Source organism: Lontra canadensis, unplaced genomic scaffold (assembly GCF_010015895.1).
Source record: "Lontra canadensis isolate GAN:19392208 unplaced genomic scaffold, GSC_riverotter_1.0 scaffold186, whole genome shotgun sequence".
Classification (NCBI taxonomy): domain Eukaryota; kingdom Metazoa; phylum Chordata; class Mammalia; order Carnivora; family Mustelidae; genus Lontra; species Lontra canadensis.
Genome location: NW_022631180.1, coordinates 946,365 through 969,608, shown reverse-complemented (window position 1 = coordinate 969,608; position 23,244 = coordinate 946,365). Strand labels below are relative to the sequence as shown.

General features: G+C 43.5%; 1 pseudogene; it reads left to right on the top strand.

Annotated features, from left to right (window-relative positions):
- Window positions 1–251: 251 nt before the first annotated feature.
- Window positions 252–986, top strand: LOC116860921 (annotated as a pseudogene).
- The last annotated feature ends 22,258 nt before the right edge of the window (window positions 987–23,244 follow it).

The window sequence follows — 23,244 nt, the reverse complement described above, 5'->3', positions numbered from 1 at the left end:
GAAGGAAAAATTACAGACACATTTAAAGTGGGGGGAAAAAAAAAGGTAGACCATCTTAATGGTGTTGCAGAAGCTGAACTTCCAACCAAGACCCTCCTGGACATTGTGACGTTCAATCTGAACATTGTGGTTATGGGCACAAACCCAGGACTAGTGGCAGTTTACAAAGGGCATCATTACCCTGGAGCTGGAAACCGTTTTTGGAAGTGTCTGCTTCTGTCCGGCGGGAGTGAGGAACCGCTGAACCCTTGATGATCCCGCTTTACCAGGGAAATATGATGTTGGATTTCCTCCTGTGGTGGGGAGGACACCAGGCAGCAACGCTCTTTCCAGTAAAGAATTGTGTGAAGGAGGACGTATTCTAGTGCAGAAATCCCAGCGATATCAGCCACAAATAGCAGTCACTAGTGGAAAATGTGTTTATGAAATTTTTAGTAAAAAAGTTTTTGGAGTTAAGGTTAAAAATTTAGAATTAGGACTTCAGCCACAGAAGATCCCAGACACGGAAAGTCCGTGCTGTGTCATGCTGTCATCCAGTGTGAGATGGGCTCAGTTTCCCGGAGCCCAGCACAAAGCACATGACGCTGAAAGACGTGAGAGATCTGTTGGAAGGCACTGAATGAAACACTGACGTTCAGGCAGTGAATCTAGCCCAAGAGGATGCAGAGAGGATGGCTGTTAAGGAAGAAAAATATGACCCGGGTTATGAAGCAGTCTATGGTGGTGCTTTTGCAGAAAATCTGTGCGACAGAGGCCCTGGCAGCTTCCCTTCTGCAGGACTAACTGACAGCAGAAAATCAACTTTCGGGGACATTCCAAAAGGGGAGTGGATGACACAGTCCTTTACAGACCAGATTCCTTCCTTTAATAATCACTGTGGGACGCAAAACAGGAAGAAGGAAACTGTGCCTCAGAATGGTGCTTCTCAGCTCTACCTAAATGCCGCAGTCAATGCAGTCGTCAAGGAGCGGCAGTCAGTTTGCTAACCAAAGCATTTTATCAGTATTTTACTCTGTGCTAGGATGATAGTACACTTGTGTGGTAGAATCAACTGTATGAACGAAGCAAGTTGGGAAGGAAAAAGTAGGGCTTTTGTGTATGTGTTTTTGTAGTTGAATTAACCGTCATTCCAGCTTTATAAACTATACTTCCTTATGAAGAAATCGATCTTCTTTGGGGAGTCACGGTTAATCTATAATTTTAAAATGAAATGGTCCAATATTTATAATTTATTTTGAACTGTGCATAAACCCTGATACACCATTATTCCTTTTGTGCCTAAGAAGGGCATGCTAATCATAATTGCCACTGGTAAAGAGGAAAATGTGTTCGTTTCTGTATATGAAGTTACCCCACAGTGGAGTCTCTTTCGGTGGCTTTTAGCGGGGTTGGATGGGCTCCCTGAGTCGTGTTCACACTCACACTCTTTGCATCATCCGTGGGGAGTATGTGGAGAGGCACGGTAGAAATGTGAAGTGTGGCCTCTGGCAGCGAGGCTGGCCTGGCCTTCTCTGATGGGGCCCCGAGGCCTGGATCTGGCCCCTCACCCCGGCGTTAATCCTCTAGTAGAGGCAAAAGTTGTTCTGCTGGAGAGGAGAAGGGAGTTGAGGGAAATTGGAAGGGGAGGTGAACCATGAGAGACTATGGACTCTGAAAAACAACCTGAGGGTTTTGAAGGGGCGGGGGGTGGGAGGTTGGGGGATCCAGGTGGTGGGTATTGCAGAGGGCACGGATTGCATGGAGCACTGGGTGTGGTGCAAAAACAATGAATACTGTTACGCTGAAAAAATTAAAAATTAAAAAAAAAAGAACAGTATAATCAGAGAAATTTCATGATATGATAAGTCTAGTCTCAAGTTTTAATAAATTTACTTCTTGGAAGAAAAAAAAAAAAAGTTGTTCTGCTGGGATGGGAAGCTCCAGAGAACTCAGTGGACCTTTTGAAGTTTGTTACTTCCTCTGTGTTTAACTTGAGAGACATACATTTGATAGGAAAGGAACTGGATTTTTCTTACCAGATCTCTCACCCTTCTATTTTTATCTTCCTTGGCTTTCAGGGTATAACGTTGAAAGTGGTGAGGAATGAACTCTCAGGCTGAGCAACAACAGGCAGGAGGTGTCTGATAGTCTTCTGGAAACTGGTGCTTCATGTACATGAGATGTATTAACGTAACAATATTTCTTGCTGGGTGCATCTAATCAGTAATTGACAAGATCTTGTCTGCGTCATTGCTGTCTCTTACCATGGACTAAGTGAGTCTCGTGGCAGGTGAGTTTGCAGTAACGTACCTTTGTGATTGTGTAATGCCTTTTCCATGGTGCTGCAAAGTGTCCAGACTGCTAGGCCTGGGGGATAGTAAGGCTGCGTGTTCAGAAATGCCATCGGCACCTACTCCTGGTCCTTCCGAATATCCTGATGTCATACATACCCAGGGAGCATGCTGTTTTTCAGTATGAAAATATTGATGCAGTTTTCCTTTTTCTAAGAGATTATATGGCCTGTTCTTTTCTATATAATATGAGAAACACATTCTTGTGAATCTTAACACATTATTTAGCTGAGGCTTTGATAGATTTTATGTTTCCCTTAGTCGTGGTCAAGCTGTGTCAAAGTTATTCAGCCCATGTTATCTCACTCATGTGCCATACCGCTGTTCACACGGGTGTTTGATGCGGGTGCTTGAAGTGCCTTGTCACAGGGATTAGGAACAATGAGTTATTTTCTCACAGCCTATGTAAATTGTGGGAGTAGGATTTGCTTTGCTACATAATGATTGTAGGTTGTAACCATAGATTTTTTTTTTTGAGTGGAGAAAATACCCCTTAAATTATGATGGACACTCATTAGAGAATAGGTCTGAGGATTTTCCAAGCATATTATAATGGTGTTTCTCATGACATATGAAAGATGAGTAGTAAGTGTTGATATATGACAACATGAGAACTTTCACTAAATAATACTGAAAAAGTTTTAAATTCATTTGAAAGACTGGTGGGTTTCACAATAAAAATATTAAGAATGATTATTTAAAAATGGGCCAAAATCTGGACAACTCAAGAAGATACACTCATGGGTAATAAGCACATGAAAAGATGTTCAGCAGCAGGTGTCATCAGGGAAATGCAAGTGACAACAATGATCTGCCATCACACACCTGTTAGATGGTGGGAATCCAGACACTGATAGTGTCACCTGCTGACCAGGACAGGGAGCAACAGAAAGCTTCAGTCACTAATGGCGGGAAGACAGAACAGGACAGCTGCTGTGGGAGACGGTCAGCAGGTTCTTATAAAGTCAGACACAGACTAAGCACACAAGCTGCTGATCCCCCTGTAAGGTACTTACCCTAGTCATTTGAGAGCTCATGTTTGCACAACAACCTGCATGCAAATTGTCCCAGCGGAACAGCCCTTACTGGTGGGCTGCACATCCTGACTTCCTTCCAAAAACTACGTTATGGAAGGGGACAAAGTAAAAGAAGGGACTTCACAGGGAGCATCTGGGTTAGACGACCTGAGCCAGGGGGTGAAGTTGCATTTCATCCGTGATGAGCGAGTGATCACTGTATGTTCTTGCTATGTTGTGTGGAGAACCACCCGCCCAGGTGTGGTCTTCCCAAACCCCACAGCCTCAGTCAGCCTGATTCACAATGAGAGACAGTCTACAAAGTACCCGAACCATCTCCTCAAACATGTCAGGATCATGAGAAACAGGGACAGTCTGAGACATGGTCACAGCCAGAGGAGCCCAATGAAGGCATGATGGGATTCAAGAGGTAACTTGGATGGGATTTTGGGAGAGAAAAAAAACCATGAAAGCAGATCCCTTGTGAAGATCAGTAGTAATGTGTGAATATTGTGTCATTAGCTGTGACAAATGCACGACAGTGAGATTGGGGTTAACGACAGAACAACTGAGTGTGGAGTCCACAGGGACTCTGCCATAACATTGTCACTTCTCTGTAAATCCCCAACTATTCTAAGATTAAAGAGTGTCTTTTGTAAAATAGCTCTAAGAGAGGGAATGGGTCCAGGAGGAACAAGGATCCACTTTTCATTTTTCCTGGGCTTGTCATCCAGGGTCTGGAGAGAGGGTTGTGGGGAAGACAGATGGCAACTCAGACAGGGGGCAGGGCTCCAGAGCGCTCCTCTCCGCGGAACCCCGCCCCACCCCTGTACCCGGCCCCAGGCTACTCAGAAGGCACCTCCTCCCCTCTTGACACTTAGCCTGCCCTTTAGCCATCTGGACCTGACTCAGCTCAGTCCCATGCGCCCCCTGGGGGTGCAGGATGGCAGCGCGGCAGCGCCCCCGTGTGTTCACAGGGCTGAGGAACCTTTTGGAACCTGATAGGTGGCCCCCTTCCCCTGCCTGGGGAGCCCAGGACTTAGTGTGTGGCCTCTTCTACACCTTGCTGCCCCTTGGACACAGGGACCTGCTGTCTGCCTCCCTCAGGCCTGGCTTCCCGCCCCTGTAAACTGGGAAATGACAGCCTCTGCTCTTGTTGCATCTGCAGATCCCACATTCTCATTTCTGTACATGGTCATTCAGGTGAAGAGAATTCTGAAGTCCTCGTGATCGCTTCTCTCAGCCATGATGACACGTACTCTTGAGGTGTGCTACGAATCTCCACATGTTTAGGGATTTTCCAGCGATCTTCAGGTTATGGATTTTTATTTACAGCCACAGAGTATAGTCTATAATCTTGCTGCCTTTCCATTTATGGAGAGTTATTTTATGGTCATTCTGTGGTCTATTTCGGCTCATGGTATGGTTTAATTCCTCTAATCCTTCCTTGTTCCATTAATGAGAGAGGAGCATGTGTCTCTAAATATGATAATTTGTCTATTTTGTCACATTTGCTAGAAATTTATAATTAGGTTCTTCTCCATTCATTACCTTGGTCTTGCTGTGATGCTGACCTGTTATCTTCACAGAAAGTCCTTCTTTGTCTCTAGTGATGCTCCTGGTGTGAAGCCTATTTTGCTTCAGAATAATGCAATATTCTAAATTTCTTATGCTTTTTATTCCCACGGGATATTCTTTAACCCTTTAACTTCTGACTTATTTTGGTTTCTCATTTCAAGTTTTCTGCTCTGCATTGCGTTGGTCTACCTTCACCAGCCTGATAATCCAAACTTTTTTCTTGGAATTTTCGTTGTTTTTTATTTAATACGATTTCCTGGCATGGTTGGATTTGCATCTATCATTTTCTTATTTGCTTCTGAATTGTCCCTTCTATTTTCCATTTTCTTGCCTCTTTTTGTACCTCTGTTGGTTTCAAGCAATTGTTTGTTTGTTTGTTTGTTTATGGTCTGATTCTTCTGGTTGCTCTTTAGCTATATTTATTTCCATTAATTTTTATTTAAGTTGTAGGAATTGAAATCTGAATCTTTGGGGTGCCTGGGTGGCTCAGCTGATTAAGCAGATTGCTGATTTTGGCTCAGATGATCTTGGGGTCATAGGATTGAGTCCTGCTTTGGGTTCCATGATGAGTAAGAAGCTTGCTTAAGATTCTCTCTTTCCCTCTGCCCCTCCCTCCCACTGTGTGTGCTCTCTCTCAAAACTAAGAAGAAAAGAAGAAAAAAAGAAGAAAGAGACCTGCATCTTTAACTTTTCACAGTCTACTTATAGAAACAATGAACTCCATCCAGTAAGAGAAGAAACATGTCAAAACAGAGTTCCATTTAGCCCCCTGCACTGCTATAGGCACACATGTCACCAACACACAGTATAAGCCAGACAATATCATGAACTACTTAGTGTTTTGAGGTCATGTGTCTTTTAAAGAAATTAAGAAGAAGATGTACAAAAACAGCAGGGTACCATTTCTTTTGTTCATTATTCTGTACATGAGACCATCCAGTGTCACTTCCCTTTGTCTGCAGGACTTCCCTTAAAATTAGTTCGGAGCAGGAGCGCTCACAGTGAATTCTCTTAGCTTATATTTATCTATACTATATTTATCTAAAATGTATCTCATTTCTACTTATCTACTTTGTATTTACCTTTACTTTGCATTTCCCTCCCTACTTCTGTCTTATTTCTATGGTTTTCATGAGAGAAGTTTCTCAGCCCTAGTTGTACAGTTAGATGAATGTCAACCATTGTTTAGACTCATGGAACTAGTCCAACAAGGAGTATACAGAACAGGTCCCTGGTTCTAGAGTTTCCTGCTGACACTTTGCATTGGATCCTCTCCCCCTTACCCCTAGCCCTGGGCCACCACTGGTCTCCTTTCTGTCTGCACTTGTGACATCGCTCATTCTGTTAGATTAATCACGAAGGGAATCTCTTCATCTCCAACAATGCATCCTATTATCAAATCTTTTACCTCTGCTGTTAATAGAGCCACTCAGCCTCATCACGTGACAGTTTGCCTGGCGCCGCTGTTCAGTCAGGTCACGGTCCACCTGTGCCTCTGTACTAAAAGCACACATGGTGTACAGAGCCCCTGGTCCGGCGTATTTCTTAGCCTTTCTGCGCAGGCGCTGACGCATCTTTCCGGGACACGGAGCTGTATTTGCAGTGACTAAGTCTTCAGCTGCTTGTCCCCAGGAGAACTGTAGGGCTCTGGAGGCCTCTTTTCCTTTCCTACGGTCTCTGCCCCTTTCCTGGAAAATGTCCAGCAGTCCTGCTGATCTGTTTCTCCTAAACTCTGACCTCAAAGTCCTTCCGACTGCACCCCTGGTCCCGCTCCAGAGCACCTGCCTTGTGCACAGTGTGTGCTGCCAGCACCCCGAGTCCGGGCTCTGGCGTCTGTGAGTTTCTGTTGTGATGTAACCAAATGTAATACGATTCAGTAACTCCAAGTGACATCATCATTGCAATAAATTCCCGAGGATCTGACCTGTGAGATCACAGCCTCCGGCCGAGCCTGCTTGTTAGGTTACACTCAGGATGGGACTAGAATCCCGGTGACATGGAGACGTGACAGGGGCTGGAGGGTCTGCACTCCCGCTCCCATGTGTGGCTTTGGCAGGAGCGACAGTCCCTTGCTGGCTCTCAGGGGGAAGCCTCAGCTCCTCCCTGCATGGGGCTCTCCACAGTGAGGGTCTTTCTCACATGGCCCCTGGCTTCTCCCAAACCCATGATCTGAGGGAGGGAGAGAGGAGGAGAGAGCAGAGCACCACCATCCCTTTGCGACCTAATCTCTGATGTCACACAGCCTCACGTCACGCTTATTCTGTCCACGAGAAGGGAGTCACTGAGCCCAGTCCACACACAAGAGGAGGAGATTTTGTTCTACTGCTTCATGGGAGAGTCAGTGAATCCGGGAACATTTTCAAACCACCACGCCCTGTGCGGAAGGTGTCGTGAACTCTCGCTGAAGATAGTCTTCTTGATTCTCCTCACGGGACACGGATGAGCCTTGCTGTGTGTGCTCTTGCTGCTCTTCTGGGGCGAGTGACTCAGATCTGTATGCTCGAGGGTTTTGTACCAAATTGGAGGAATTTTGACACAAGATTTCCTGATTTAGCTGCTTTTTTCCTCCTTCTCATTTTAGGACTCCATTTGTCTTTTTTAATTCTCCTGTGGATTTCTGAGGTTTTCTTAGTTTCTCTTTAATATTTCTTCCGTGTCTTTTGGATTGGGTAGTTTTTTTTTTTTTAATTAATTTCTATTTCTATTCAACCTCATTGAGTCTTCATTCTGCTTTCCTAGGCATTCAATGCTTTTACCTGTTGAACTTCACTATATATAGATATATATAAAATAAATATAATATATATATATATTTCTTGGTTCATTCTGCTTCTTTCTTCAGATTTCATTTCTGTTTGCCATTTAATAGCAAGATTTTCTCACATTCCTTCAATACATATTTATTCAGTTCTTTGAACATAGTTACTGGAGCTGCCTGGGAGCCTGCAGTGCTGATCCCACATCTGGGGTGCTCTGAGAATACGGTTCTGTTGACTTTCTCATTAGAGTCACACATTTGTTTCTTTGAATGCCTGCTCATGTGTCCTTTAAAAGTGGATTGTGCGTTTTATGTTTTAGCGAATCTGGAATCCATTTTATTTTTTTGAAGATTGTTCTTTTCTAAGAAGTGTTTAACCCGCAGGGACCCCACTAGGACCTAAGCCCCTGCAGGGATTGCCAAGGGACTAGCCTTGACTGAATGGAGAAGCCTGAGTTGGGGGTGGGAATGAGAAAGAAAGAGACAGAAAGAATGGGATCCAGAGGGTCACAGCCAATGCTGCTAAGAGGACCTGTGTTTAGAGCAGTTTCATAGGATTCAAACACCATACAGTCACATGGGATGCACCTTGATCATTGTATTGATCAGCTGAGTGTCTGCAAGCTGCTGTTATGACCGCTCTTCAGAGCTGAACCCTGGGGGGTGGAGCTGGTCTCTGACCTGGCCCTAGGACACCAACGATCCTGTCAGCTTGCTGTCTGGTCACCGCAGTTTCCCCCCTTTTAAATTTTTTTCAAATTTTTTTCTTTTTTTTTGTTTATTTCTTTCTTTTCAGCATAACAGAATTCATTGTTTTTACACCACACCCAGTGCTCCATGCAATACGTGCCCTCCATGATACCCACCACCTGGCTGCCCCAACTTCCCACTCCCCACCCCTTCAAAACCCTCAGGTTGTTTTTCAGAGTCCATAGTCTCTCATGGTTCATCTCCCCTTCCAATTTCCCTCAACTTCCTTCTCCTCTCCATCTCCCCATGCCCTCCAAGTTATTTGTTATGCTCCACAAATAAATGAGACCATATGATGATTGACTCTCTCTGCTTGACTTATTTCACTCAGCATAATCTCTTCCAGTCCCAACCATGTTGCTACAAAATTTGGGTATTCATCCTTTCTGATGGAGGCATAATACTCCATAGTGTATATGGACCACATCTTCCTTATCCATTCGTCCATTGAAGGGCATGTTGGTTCTTTCCACAGTTTGGCGACCGTGGCCATTGCTGCTATAATCATTGGGGTACAGATGGCCCTTCTTTTCACTACATCTGTATCTTTGGGGTAAATACCCAGTAGTGCAATTGCAGGGTCATAGGGAAGCTCTATTTTTAATTTCTTAAGGAATCTCCACACTGTTCTCCAAATTGGCTGCACCAACTTGTATTCCCACCAACAGTGTAGGAGGGTTCCCCTTTCTCAACATCCTCTCCAACACACATTGTTTCCTGTCTTGCTAATTTTGGCCATCCAAACTGGTGTAAGGTGGTATCTCAATGTGGTTTTAATTTGAATCTCCCTGATGGCTAGTGATGATGAACATTTTTTTCATGTGTCTGATAGCCATTTGTATGTCTTCATTGGAGAAGTGTCTGTTCATGTCTTCTGCCCATTTTTTGACATGATTATCTGTTTTGTGTGTGTTAAGTTTGAGAAGTTCTTTATAGATCCTGGATATCAACCTTTTGTTTGTACTGTCATTTGCAAATATCTTCTCCCAATCCATGGGTTGCCTCTTTGTTTTGTTGACTGTTTCCTTTGCTGTGCAGAAGTTTTTGATCTTGATGAAGTCCCAAAAGTTCATTTTCGCTTTTGTTTCCTTTACCTTTGGAGACATATCTTGAAAGAAGTTGCTGTGGCTGATATTGAAGAGGTTACTGCCTATGTTCTCCTCTAGGATTCTGATGGATTCCTGTCTCATGTTGAGGCCTTTTATCCATTTCAAGTTTATCTTTGTGTACGGTGTAAGAGAATGGTCGAGTTTCATTCTTCTACATATAGCTGTCCAATTTTCCCAGCACCATTTATTGAAGAGACTGTCTTTTTTCCACTATATATTTTTTCCTGCTTTGTCGAAGATTATTTGACCATAGAGTTGAGGGTCCATATCTGGGCTCTCTGCTTTGTTCCACTGGTCTATGTGACTGTTTTTATCCCAGACCATGCTCTCTTGGTGATCACAGATGAATATGGATGCTAAGATTCTCAACAAGATCCTAGCAAATAGGATCCAACAGCACATTAAAAAGATTATCCACCATGACCAGGTGGGATTTATCCCTGGGTTACAAGGATGGTTCAACATTCGCAAATCAATCAATGTGATAGACCGAATCAATAAGAGAAGAGAGAAGAACCACATGGTCCTCTCAATTGATGCAGAAAAAGCATTTGATAAAATCCAGCATCCGTTCCTGATTAAAACGCTTCAAAGTATAGGGATAGAGGGAACATTCCTGAACTTCATAAAATCTATCTATGAAAGACCCACAGCAAATATCATCCTCAATGGGAAAAAGCTCACAGCCTTCCCCTTGAGATCAGGAACACGACAAGGATGCCCACTCTCACCACTCTTGTTCAACATAGTATTAGAAGTCCTAGCAACAGCAATCAGACAATAAAGAGATATAAAAGGTATCCAAATTGGCAATGAAGAAGTCAATCTCTTCGCAGATGACATGATACTTTATATGGAAAACCCAAAAGACTCCACCGCAAACTGCTAGAACTCATACAGCAATTCAGTAATGTGGCAGGATACAAAGTCAATGTACAGAAAACAGTGGCTTTCTTATACACTAACAATGAAAATACAGAAAGGGAAATTAGAGAATCGATTCCATTCACTATAGCACCAAGAACCATAAGATACCTGGGAATAAACCTAACCAAAGGTAAAGGATCTATACTCGAGGAACTACAGAACGCTCATGAAAGAAATTGAAGAAGACACAAAAAGATGGAAGACCATTCCATGCTCTTGGATCGGAAGAATAAACATTGTCAAAATGTCTATACTTCCTAGAGCAATCTATACCTTTAATGCCATTCCGATCAAAATTCCACCAATATTTTTCAAAGAGCTGGAGGAAATAATCCTAAAATTTGTATGGAATCAGAAGAGACCCTGAATTGCTAAGGAAATGTTGAAAAAGAAAAACAAAACTGGGGGCTTCATGTTACCTTTTTAATTTTTTAAATGAAGCTCATGGAGGCTGGATTGGAGCTGCGGGAGGGATAGGAATCCCAAAGTTAGGGTGACAGCAATTGAATAAAGAAAGGAAGTAAGACCATTTGAGTTTAGTAAATTTTGTGTATTATCAAACACTTGTTTGGCAAGTTCGCAGGGCTTGAGTAAGCGCCCAGTAAGTCTATCCGCATATGCAATGGACACCTGGCAGGCAACAAGCACTATCATGGCTAGAAAAAGCATTTCAGGTTCACTTTTAACTTTCTGACCCTCCAACAGTTCCTGTGCCTGCATTGTGAGGCTCTTCAGTTGCCCCCAAGTTGGGATCATTGTGTTAGGTCCCCCAATATTGGGTCCGTGATTAAAGGAGCGAGACTGATACAAAGTGAAGGCCAAACAAAGCTTTATTTCATGCCAAGCATCAAGAATCAAACCGAACATTCAGGGCTGCGCCTCTTACAGAGAGGGTGACCTCTCTCTGCTTCACAGACTAGCTTTTAAGGGCAAAGGCCATGTGGTTGGGCCTGGCCATGCACAGGTGGCCAATGAAATTGTAACACACAGAGAAAGCTGCACAGTCATGTTAGGTCATACATAAGTGACCAATTGAATTACAATGTACCCTAATAGATATTTGAACCAGCCTATCACCTTGGCCAGAATTGGCGCCCAAAAGTCCCCCATAGGGCAGGGCCCAAACTCCTTGGTAACTAGGGAGACAGTATGCATCCCCCCACTAATCGGATGTCTCCACCTGGCCTGACCTACCCTTGTATTTGGGCTTTGTTACCTGGGACTGGTTTCTGGGACTTGTTTTTGACTAAGTCCCCCAGGGAAAGGGGGGCATGGACAGTTTAAGGGTTAAACAACAAGGTTATTTTTTAACCTGGATGGAAGTGCTCTGGCTAAAACAGGCCCTTACATTCCCCCCTTTTCTTTGGAGATTAGTCAAATCTTTGACTTTTCAGCCAGTTCTATACCCCCCTTTTAACGGCTGCCAGACTATCCTAATGACTCCAGTGTGATTTACCCAGAAACAACATTTCTTTCCTATGGCTATGCAGAGCCCCCTCTTTTTCTAGAAATAGGGTGTCAAGCCCTTATTGTTTATATTTCCCACCTATACTTTAACAATGGGAGCAACAATGAACTCAATGAACTCATTGTTTCTGAGTCTTAGCTGTAGTCCATGATCAGCGGGGTCCATCGGCAGTGGCATCCATCTCTGGGGGGCATCCTCATCCTCGGCTCGTTTGACGTGACCCGCGTGTATCCAGGCCCTGATGCCTTCTACTTCCACCGTCGTGGGGGTGGTTGGGATGACAGCAAATGGTCATTTCCAGTGAGACTCCAAGTTTCCCACTCGGTGGTGACGTATCCAAACCAAGACCCCGGGTTGGTAAGGATATGGCTCCACCTCCGTCTCCATCCCAGTGTGGGCAGTCCTGATCCCTGCGTGGGCTCTTTTAACAGACTGTAATGCCTGCAGTGACTGGAGTACAGATTGATCACTCATTTCTCTTGTAGCCGAGGGCAGAGCGGGGGGGGGGGGGGGGGGGGGTTCCCAAACATTATTTCAAATGGGGTCACCTTGTTTAAGTAGGGTGTACATAGAGCCCTGAGGAGGGCAAAGGGAAGGAGATCCACCCATCCACCGCCAGTCTCCAGAATTAACTTTGTCAAGGTCTCTTTAAGAGTCTGGTTCATTCTTTCTACTTGCCCAGAGCTCCGGGGCCAGTAGGCACAATGTAGTTTCCAATTAGTGCACACTGCTTTGGCCAATACCTGTGAGACTGAACTCACAAATGCAGGGCCGTTGTCTGACCCAATCATAAGAGGCAGCTCAAACCTGGGAATTATTTTTTCTAGTAGCTTTTCTGGCTACCATTCCTGCCATCTCATGTTTGGTGAAAAAAGCTTCTACCCAGCCTGAAAAGGTATCTACAAAAACTAACATATACTTGTGCCCATATTTTCCGGTTTCATCTCTGTAAAATCTATTTCCCAATAAATTCCTGGTTCCTTACCTCTTTCATTTCCCTCTTCCCATTCTAGTTCCTCCTGCATTTACCGCCTGACATTGAGAACATCTATCAACCACATCCTGAGGTATACGCCCTAATTCAGAAACCTAGAACTGCTTGCCCATAAGCTCTTTAAGCTTGCGTGTCCCCAGATGAGTGCCCTGATGTATTTGGCTTACTAATTTCTTCTAGTCTTCGAGGAAGAATTAACTTTCCTGTTCTAGTCTTAGCCCAATCCCCTTTATAGTCTAATTTAGTCCATTTCTGTAAATATCTTAAATCTTCCTCAACCAGGAGGGCCGTGGCAGCAATTATGCAGAGCCAAGGGGGACCCAGCCGCTACTAGATCCAGTTTCTTGCTAAGATAGGCTACTGGCCTTTGCCAAGGCCCCAGAGTCTGAGTCAAATCTCCTTCAGCCACCCCTGCCTTTTTATCCACATACAAGTGGAAGGGTTTCATAACGTCTGGGATGGCCAATGCTGGGGCACTCAGTAAGGCTGTTTGTAATTCCTGAAATGCTCCTTCTGCCTCAGTTGTCCACTCTACCATAGTGAGTCCTCCCTTAGCCAGTTCATAGAGAGGTTGCGCCATCTCCACAAACCGCAGTATCCACAGACTGCAGTAGCCCACTGTCCCAAGAAACTCCCTCATGGAGACCAAAGTCTAAATAAGTGGTGAGGCTCTGACAAAGCTGTGCTTTCATTGCTGACACCCGATACCCTTTTTCCTGCAGAGTCTGTAAGAGAGCTCTCACCCCAGCAAGCATGACCCATAGTCCTCAGTGGCTATTTCCACTATTCCCACTAACTCAGTCAGACTCTTCCTTTCAAATCCTTCAAATTTCTAAAAAATATTTAATTTATCTATTTGACAGATAGAGATCACAAGTGGGCAGAGAGGCAGGCAGAGAGAGAGGAGGAAGCAGGCTCCCCACTGAGCAGAGAGCCCAACGTGGGGCTTGATCTCAGAACCCTGGGATCACGACCCGAGCCAAAGGCAGAGGCTTTAACCCACTGAGCCACCCAGGCGCCCCATCAAATCCTTCAATATTTTGAAGTTCACTCCTTATATCTGGGGCTGACTGACTGGCAAAGGTAAGGTTGTCTACACGAGTTATCAAGCAACTTCTATGAAGTTTACCTCAAGTTATCTAGCTTAGGTAAACAAACGTTTAAAGACAACCAAATCTAGAATTTAACATCCATAAAGGTGTGTTATTAAAACTAATTTTTCTCTCTAAAATAATCTTTATTCCCAGAGATATCCAAATCAGGACTAATTCACTTGAAAAACAAGTCCAGCATTAACAAACTTGGCCTATTATTTACATAAGCTCAGCAAGAACAGTGAGTGTTCATATAGATCTTTTAGAATCTGCTTTGCTGGAACTTCTTATAAGGAATCTCTAGGTTGAACTTTTAGTAGTCTCTCCGGGCCAAAAGCCAAGCCACATACTTCAGGCATCAGACATGCCTGCAATACCTGTCAGATTTAGGCAAATTACTCTTCCTGAGGTGCCCAAAGTATCCTGAGGCTCCTGCTCCTACCAGGAAGTGACATCCTTTACTCACCTGGTGAGGCTGCTGGGAACTCTGTAAGCAAGGTATCAGGCCAACAGTTCCAAAGGGCTTTACGGCTCCAGGTTTTATAAAGTCAACCTTAGCTTCTTTAAGCTGTCTGGTCATATCTGAGTCTTTTTGAATATGACATTCCAGTCAAAGCCTTGGTAAAATAACCAGAGTGTTATGGTGTCCTGTTACAAGGAGAACAGATTCTTATTGAACTTATGCAAATGACTGATGCCAAGGGAAAAAGAATACTTACTGAGACCTTTTGGTTTCAGAGGGTGAAACATTACAGAACCAGTCATGTTTAAAATAAGACAGAACATTAAGAGACACAACATTACAATCTTTCAGTTCATCTAGTCCCATGTTACTAGTTCTGGTTTAGTCCGAATGCAGCTTTTACTTCTGGAAATTCTTACCCATTTCAGTTCCAGGAATTTAACATATCAAAGACCTGTATTTGTCCTGAAAGTCTCCCATATGAATTTCCTTTAGGGCGGAATTCATCTTACAAGAAAATTAAAGCAATTACAAATGTCAAAAACTCAGAATAGATATGGTTAAGTATCAAGTGATGACCCTTATCAAAACATTAAACTCTAGGAAATGTATAGAACCTCTAGAGTAGTTACAACATTTATCCAAATGTAACCCAAGGTTTATCATTGGTTTAGCAGTACTCCCTGAGTAACTTAGTATATCAAGGAAAAGCCTTATGAGTCAAGAGATCTCACTTACAGTTTAAAACTTGTTGACAATTGCTAAAACCTTAGAAAGTTTTAAAGCACATGCCTAAATATAATTAGGGATGTTAAGCACCTGATAAGACAAAACAAAAACTGAATTTTCTGGGCAAGCAAAGTACATTTTTTAATGGATCAATTAACCTAAGAAAACTTTGACCTTTTAAACAGAGAGAAAAAAAAAACATTTTTTTTTTTTAATACCAGTGTCTTTCCTTTTTATTGTTTTACTGGGTTTCCCTCCCATTGTGAATGATGTCGCAGACAAAAAGGAGGGGGATCTTTCAGATGCTGTCCTGCTTGCGTCCCTCGCGGGAACTTAGGAGCATCTTAGCTAAGGTCTGTCTGTATAAGTCCTGGACTAGGCTATTCTGTGGAGTAGGTGACCATTATGCCATATGATGCTCCACTAGACTCAGGGTTCAGCCCACTCAGACTCCATAGCCAAAGCGGTTGAGCCATACAGACAGATTCACACAGTCAGGCACTCTTCAGATTTAAACAGGTTGGACACCCCCCCCCACCCCCGGGTATCCCTGGCTAATGGGAGGTGATCAGTCTCCCCTTCCATTCTTTATGAATGGATCTGGCTCAGACAGTGGCCCCGGGGCTGTTTTTCTTTCTTTCTTATTCAATCAGGATCAGGAATCTGGTCTTTTTCTCTCTTTTTTACAGATCTCCTACTTTTCTACATAAAGAGTTGCTCCCCTTATTTCCATCAGTCTTAGTTACACTTAGCAGAATTTTGTACTCTAAGAAATACCTTAACCTCTACTGAAGACTAAATATAAACCAATTGTGAACTGTTACAACAGAATTCTTTAGATGGCAATTTTATCAATCAGTTAAGCACAAAACATGTTTACCAACAGATTTAAAAGCACAAACCTAGTTCCAGCAACCAGCGCTCTAGCATTTTATCCCTTTTGGTTTAAAGTTTCAGGTTACCAAAGACTTTATTTTTTTTTTAATTTTTTTATTTTTCAGTGTAACAGTATTCATTATTTTTGCACCACACCCAGTGCTCCATGCAATCCGTGCCCTCTCCAATACCCACCACCTGGATCCCCTAATTTCCCACCCCCAGCCCCTTCAAAACCCTCAGATTGTTTTTCAGAGTCCATAGTCTCTCATGGTTCATCTCCCCTTCCAATTTCCCTCAACACCCTTCTCCTCTCCATCTCCCCTTGTCCTCCATGCTATTTGTTATGCTCCACAAATAAGTGAAACCATATGATAATTGACTTTCTCTGCTTGACTTATTTCACTCAGCATAATCTCTTCCAGTCCTGTCCATGTTGCTACAAAATTTGGGTATTCATCCTTTCTGATGGAGGCATAATACTCCATAGTGTATATGGACCACATCTTCCTTATCCATTCGTCCGTTGAAGGGCATGTTGGTTATTTCCATAGTTTGGCGACCATGGCCATTGCTTCTATAAACATTGGGGTACAGATGGCCCTTCTTTTCACTACATCTGCATCTTTGGGGTAAATACCCAGTAGTGCAATTGCAGGGTCATAGGGAAGCTCTATTTTTAATTCTTAAGGAATCTCCACACTGTTCTCCAAAGTGGCTGCACCAACTTGCATTCCCACCAACAGTGTAAGAGGGTTCCCCTTTCTCCACATCTTCTCCAACACATGTTGTTTCCTGTCTTGCTAATTTTGGCCATTCTAACTGGTGTAAGGTGGTATCTCAATGTGGTTTAAATTTGAATCTCCCTGATGGCTGGTGATGATGAACATTTTTTCATGTGTCTGATAGCCATTTGTATGTCTTCATTGGAGAAGTATCTGTTCATATCTTCTGCCCATTTTTGGATATGATTACCCGTTTTGTGTGTGTTGAGTTTGAGGAGTTCTATATAGATCCTGGATATCAACCTTTTGTCTGTACTGTCATTTGCAAATATCTTCTCCCATTCTGTGGGTTGCCTCAAGATCAAAAGCTTCTACCAAAGACTTTAAAAACTACTTGAACAAATTACCCATTAAAACTTTGACAATTAACCATCAGTTTAGTCATCTCTTTGCTCATAGATTTCAACAGATTTTGACACAGATTTTAACAAATAATACGAGCTTATTTGACCTTAAGTAAAAACTCTGAAGATTCACATTTACTGATGTTAACTCAAAGGACATGTTTATCCTAATTAACCCAATAAACTTAACTTATTTCAAATACTGATTTACGTTCCACTTGGGCCCACTCCACTTTGAATGTTTACCTGAGACCCGGGTGGGAAGATCGGAGTTGGGGGATGTTAGGTCCAGGGGGTGCTCTTCTTGTTTCCCGACAGTGAAGATCAGAAAAAAAGTGCCAGCAGAAGGCAGAGAAAAGGGTTCCCAGTTCAAGGGCTCATCAGCTCCAAGAGAGGAGCAGACGCCATGCTTTCCTACCAGCAAGGGGGAGGGGCTATGCAGTCCAGAGGGCCAGAGAGGGCAAGGAATGTCCCCAAAACAAAGGTAGTTTCAGTACCTGCTTGGGAATATTCCTTAAAGTCTCTCTCTTGAGTTAGACTAACCACAGTTGGCTCCAGTTATAGCCATTAAAAGTCAGAGTCCCTTTACTCTCTGCTTGCCCCATTCCTTTAAACACAACAAAGAGCACAGCAGACAACAAAAAGACAACGCAAAGACAACTGCAGGCCCAGCAGTTCTTACGCAGAACCTGCCACCGGTGGGGACTTTTTTTGATCTTTTGACCACCTGGGGGGACTCAAACCCCCGGCCGCCTAGTGGGACTCAAACCCCCTGTCTAGGTGATGGCCTAGGGGGACTTGAACCCCAACTGTCTAGGGGGACTCGAACTCCCTGTCGATCTACCAGTGGAGGGAAGGGAAGTCCCCGTATCCTCTCCAGCCCTGGGGAGCATGGCTGCATCCAGCTTCTCCCTGGTGGGCTATACCTTGGAGCTCCGTACCCAGACAGACAGATTGGATCTCACACAGTAAAATCTGGAGATCTTACCTCCAGAGGCTTTTCCCAGAAATTCTGGTGCTGGCTCAGTTCTCGTCATTTTATCCCGGACGAGCCCCCAAATGTTAGGTCCCTCAATAATGTAATTTGAGGAGCGAGACTGATACAAAGTGAAGGTCAAACAAAGCTTTATTTCACGCCAAGCATCAAGAATCAAACCGAACGTTCGGGGCTGTGCTTCTTACAGAGAGGGTGACCTCTCTCTGCTTCACAGACTAGCTTTTAAGGGCAAAGGCCATGTGGTTGGGCCTGGCCATGCACAGGTGGCCAATGAAATTGTAACACACAGAGAAAGCTGCACAGTCATGTTAGGTCATACATAAGTGACCAATTGAACTACAATGTACCCTAATAGATATGTGAACCAGCCTATCACCTTGGCCAGAATCGGTGCCCAAAAGTCCCCCATAGGGCAGGGCCCAAACTCCTTGGTAACTAGGGAGACAGTATGCATCCCCCCACTAATTGGATGTCTCCACCTGGCCTGACCTACCCTTGTATTTGGGCTTTGTTACCTGGGACTGGTTTCTGGGACTGGTTTTTGAGTAAGTCCCCTGGGGAAAGGGGGGCATGGACAGTTTAAGGGTTAAACAACAAGGTTATTTTTTAACCTGGATGGAAGTGCTTGTCTAAAATGGGTCCTTACAATTGGTGGGTTGTTTTCACACATGAGGTGGCTGTTGTGTTGGGGCGGTCATCAGTGGTGTAATTCTCAGCCTCTGGAGTGGTGAGATGAGCCATGGGGATGGATCCAGAAATTCCTCTGAAGTGTGATCCATTGCAGGTATGCATGAGGCGCTCGGGAAGCCAGATGGGCCCATCAGTGTTCCTAGGAAAAATACACATATGCCCTAGTCCCCAAATTAAAACAGGAACAGGACCAGACCACTGATTTGTTAAAGGGTCCTTGCATCGCACTGCAGCATAATGCCTTCCTGGGTGAAGACCACGGACGGTCAGCTGCGGAGGTACCATCAGCAGAAAGATGTAAAAAAATTTTAAAGTATGTAAAGCTTGATTAAGATGAGAAACTGGGGAGGTTAGGAATTCCCTTTTTGTTTTTTGTAATTGAGTTTTTAAAGTCTGATGTGTGGGTTTCACAATGCCTTGGCCCTGCAGATTACACGGAATACCTGAGCTATGAGGAATACCATAGGCAATACATAAGTGAGGAAAGGCCTTACTAGTATGTGCAGGTCCTTTATCAGCTTCCAGCAAACGTGGAATGCCTGAGATCTGGAAACAAGAAAGACAATGCATTGTAACATGTTTTCTTGTTTTACCAGTACAAGCAGCAGCTACAAGGAAACCAGAGTAAGTGTCAACAGTAACATGTACATAAGCCAACGCTCTGAACTTAGGAGCAAGGTATTAATATAAGATGGGTGATTCCTGCAAAATTGTCCCCCATGTCCCACCCAGGAGTAGGGTGTGGAGGGAGGCTGCAGGGTGTCAGCTTCTGCTTTGTCCCTAGCTTGCCTCTGTTCCTGATAGGGAGAAACCGTACCCTGAGATGGCTGACCAAACCAGCAAGGGAATTCCAGACCCTGTCTCAAATCCCCTCTGGGTTCTTCTTTCCTACCCTGTTTACTGCGCTCCAAAAGTACCAAGTATGCGGAAGTAGAAAGGTATCAATCCCCCTCCCTGTTTGTGCTTGGGGCTCAGATCTTTGGAAAACAATCTTGTCTGAGCCCACCAGTGTTAAATAAACCTGCGATCCTCCAAAGTCTCCAACTGCCGCTTGGTTCTTCCCCCAGGATCCAGTCCAGGTTCCTCAACATTCCCTCATCATTCCCCACTGAACAATTATGACCCTTAATTCTTTTAAGGTTGTTGAAGGTGGAAGGTCTCATCTCCTGTAACTTCTTCCTGCTGAATAGTGGCGTAGAGTTGTCCCTACCTACTCAGGTCAACATTGGGCAGTTGGGGATCATGTAGGGGAGATTAGGGGAGTTACAAAAGACAGAGCAGTGGAATTCAATGCTGTCAATGTGTGAACCTCCCTGAGGAGAAAGGATCATCTGTTCGCTGGAAGTCATGGCAGTGAAGGAGTCTTGGCACCAGGCAGGGAGACACCGGAAATGACCAAAAAAGGCTAATATTGCAACAAAAAAGAGAAGTTTGAGTAAAAGACCTTTGATAGTCAACCCTTGGTATTTTTTCTCGAGTCCAGGAGTTTAAAGTGATCACTAAAGGAAAGAGATCATTTAAAGCACCTTTTTGGGGCACCTGGGTGGTTCAGTGGGTTAAAGCCTCTGCCTTTGGCTCAGGTCATGGTCCCAGAGTCCTGGGATCGAGGCCCGCATTGGGCTCTCTGCTCAGCGGGGAGCCTGCTTCCTCCTCTCTCTCTGGCTGCCTCTCTGCCTACTTGTGATCTATCTCTCTGTCAAATAAATAAATAAAATCTTTAAAAAAAAAATTTAAAGCACCTTTTTGAGTATTTGTGTCAGTTAGAAACCCAGACATTTTGTGATAATCTGAAACACATGCATACTATTTTGTTTTTGTGATAGCACAACTTCCAGCTTGTGTAGCAGTGAAAACATCTGCATCTTCGATTTTGTAAAGCTGCTTTTACATGTCTGTATTACCATAGCATTGAGTAGAGAAATGCCACTTCCAGGGTCATTTAGGGCTGACCATGTATATAGTAAGAGCTTCTATGTTCCAAACAACATTCTTTAGTCCTAAAGAGGGAACAAAGGTGGAAGCTAGGTGATTATAACAGTGTAACACAAAATGTGTCCACCGTTCTTTTAATTAAATTTGAAAGGCCAGTTGAGTTGGTATAATGGCTTTATTTATTTATTTATTTTAAGATTTTACTTATTTAACAGAGACACATCCAGAGAGGGAACACAACAGGAGGAGTCGGAGGGGAGAAGCAGGCTTCCCACCCAGCAGGCAGCCTGATGTGGGCCTCAATCCCAGGACCTGGGGATCATGACCTGAGCTGGAGGCAGACACTTAATGACAGAGCCACCCAGGTGCCTGGTATAATGGCTTTAATAATGCTTCTGTGCATTTGGCAAATCTTAAGGTGCAGTGACCTATCCATCTTGGAGGAAGCCAGAGTCAAAGGTCAGTTTCACATATCCAGTGGGTTCCATTTGGAGCTGGCCATCTGATGCCAGGTCGCCGTACCCAATCAGTAACAAAGTGGTCAGTAGCCCCGGGCACTATTATTTGGGAACATGTTTAAACTGTCATTTGTGGGATGCCTGAGTGGCTCAGTTGGTTAAGCAGCTGCCTTTGGCTCAGGTCATGATCCCAGCATCCTGGGATCGAGTCCCACATCGGGCTCCTTGCTCGTCAGGGAGCCTGTTTCTCCCTCTGCCTCTGCCTGCCATTCTGTCTGCCTGTGCTTGCTCTCTCTCCCTCTCTCTCTCTGACAAATAAATAAATAAAATCTTAAAAAAATAAATAAACTGTTATTTGTAGTTTTAATAGGGGCATCTTACATCTGGTTGACTAGAGTAAGCAAGATCAATAACCTCTGAACAGTTGTGCTCTATAGAGAAGTACAAAGGTCAGGTTCAGGCACAAGGGTAGATGGGTTTAAAGTCTTACAGGTTTCAAGTGTTATTTTAGGCATATCTATAAGCATAGCCTGATATTTAATAAGTCAGCCTCCTATGATCTATTGATGGCCTGTGGTCTCTAAGACATTTTGGACATGATATGTGAAGTCATTACAGTCAGGGACTGTCCCATTGTGAGCTCTGGGGCTCCTTATACCAGGAGGGCTCTTTTATCCTTAGCTAAAGCCTTTACTTGTAACTGTATCTCAATAGAGGTGGCTTCGAGGATAAATATGACTAAGGGGTGAAACCATTAAGAAGCCCTTTGAATGGTCCAGCCTTAACAATATCCTGATTGCAAAGGATCACTGGAAAGTGGGAGAAAACTTGTCTAAGGAGACAAGGGCATCTGGACATTCCCAAGTGCATCATCCAATCCAATCATTAAGGAGGTAGGGCCATCCATCATCTCCACAAGTCTGTAGTTAACCCTTTGGAGTGGGATACAAGGTGCTAGTTCAGTTATATAATTTTGGGGGGAATTAACCCCATTTTCCAGTTGTTTAATCCTGTGCCCATGGGGTTTTGTTATTACCCCCACAGAATAAGGGAAGAAAATTATCTAAATGAGCTATTGTGCACCTTCTCTGGGGTTTGTCTCAAGTTGTCTAACTTAGGTAAACAATAAACATTTAATGATAATCAAATCTAGGATTTAACATCCACAAAGGTGGGTCATTTAAACAATTTTTCTCTCTAAAATAGCCCTCGCTTCCAAAGAGACAAATCAGGATTCATTTATTTGAAAAACAAGTCCAGTTTTAACAAACTTGGCCTAATCATTTATGTAAGCTCAGCAAGAATAGTGAGTGATCATACAGATCTTTCAGAATCTGCTCTGCTAGAACTTTACAAAGCCTTGGTAAAATAACCCATGTTTCCAATGGTGTCCTGTTAGAAGGAGAAGAAATTCTTACTGAACTTATGCAAATGACCAGGATTGGCATGGAAGAAGGAATACTTACTGAGACCTTTTGAGTTTCAGAGGATTCAAATAAAGAGAAAAGCTGAATGCTTTGATTTGTTTACAAATGAGTATTTTTACATTTCTGTAAGTCACAGGTATCTAAAGAAAAAGTTTCCTTAGTCTACAAGGGCAAGTATTAGAGAACCAGCAATGTTTCAAACAAGAATCACAACACTATAATTTCTTAGTTTATTTAGTCCCATGTTACTAATTCTGGTTTAGTCTGATACAACTCTTAGTTAGTTCTGGAAGTTCTTACTCATTTCAGTTCTGATCTTAAATACTGAATACCTTTGTTTGTCCTGAAAGTCCTTTATATGAATCTCCCTGAAGATGAAACTCATCTTACAAGACAATTAGAACAATTATAAATGACAAAAACTCAGAAATGGACATTGTTAATGATCTGATAGGAGACTTCACTATGATATGATTAGACAAGGAAGTCTGTTACTCTGTGACACATAACACTTCAATA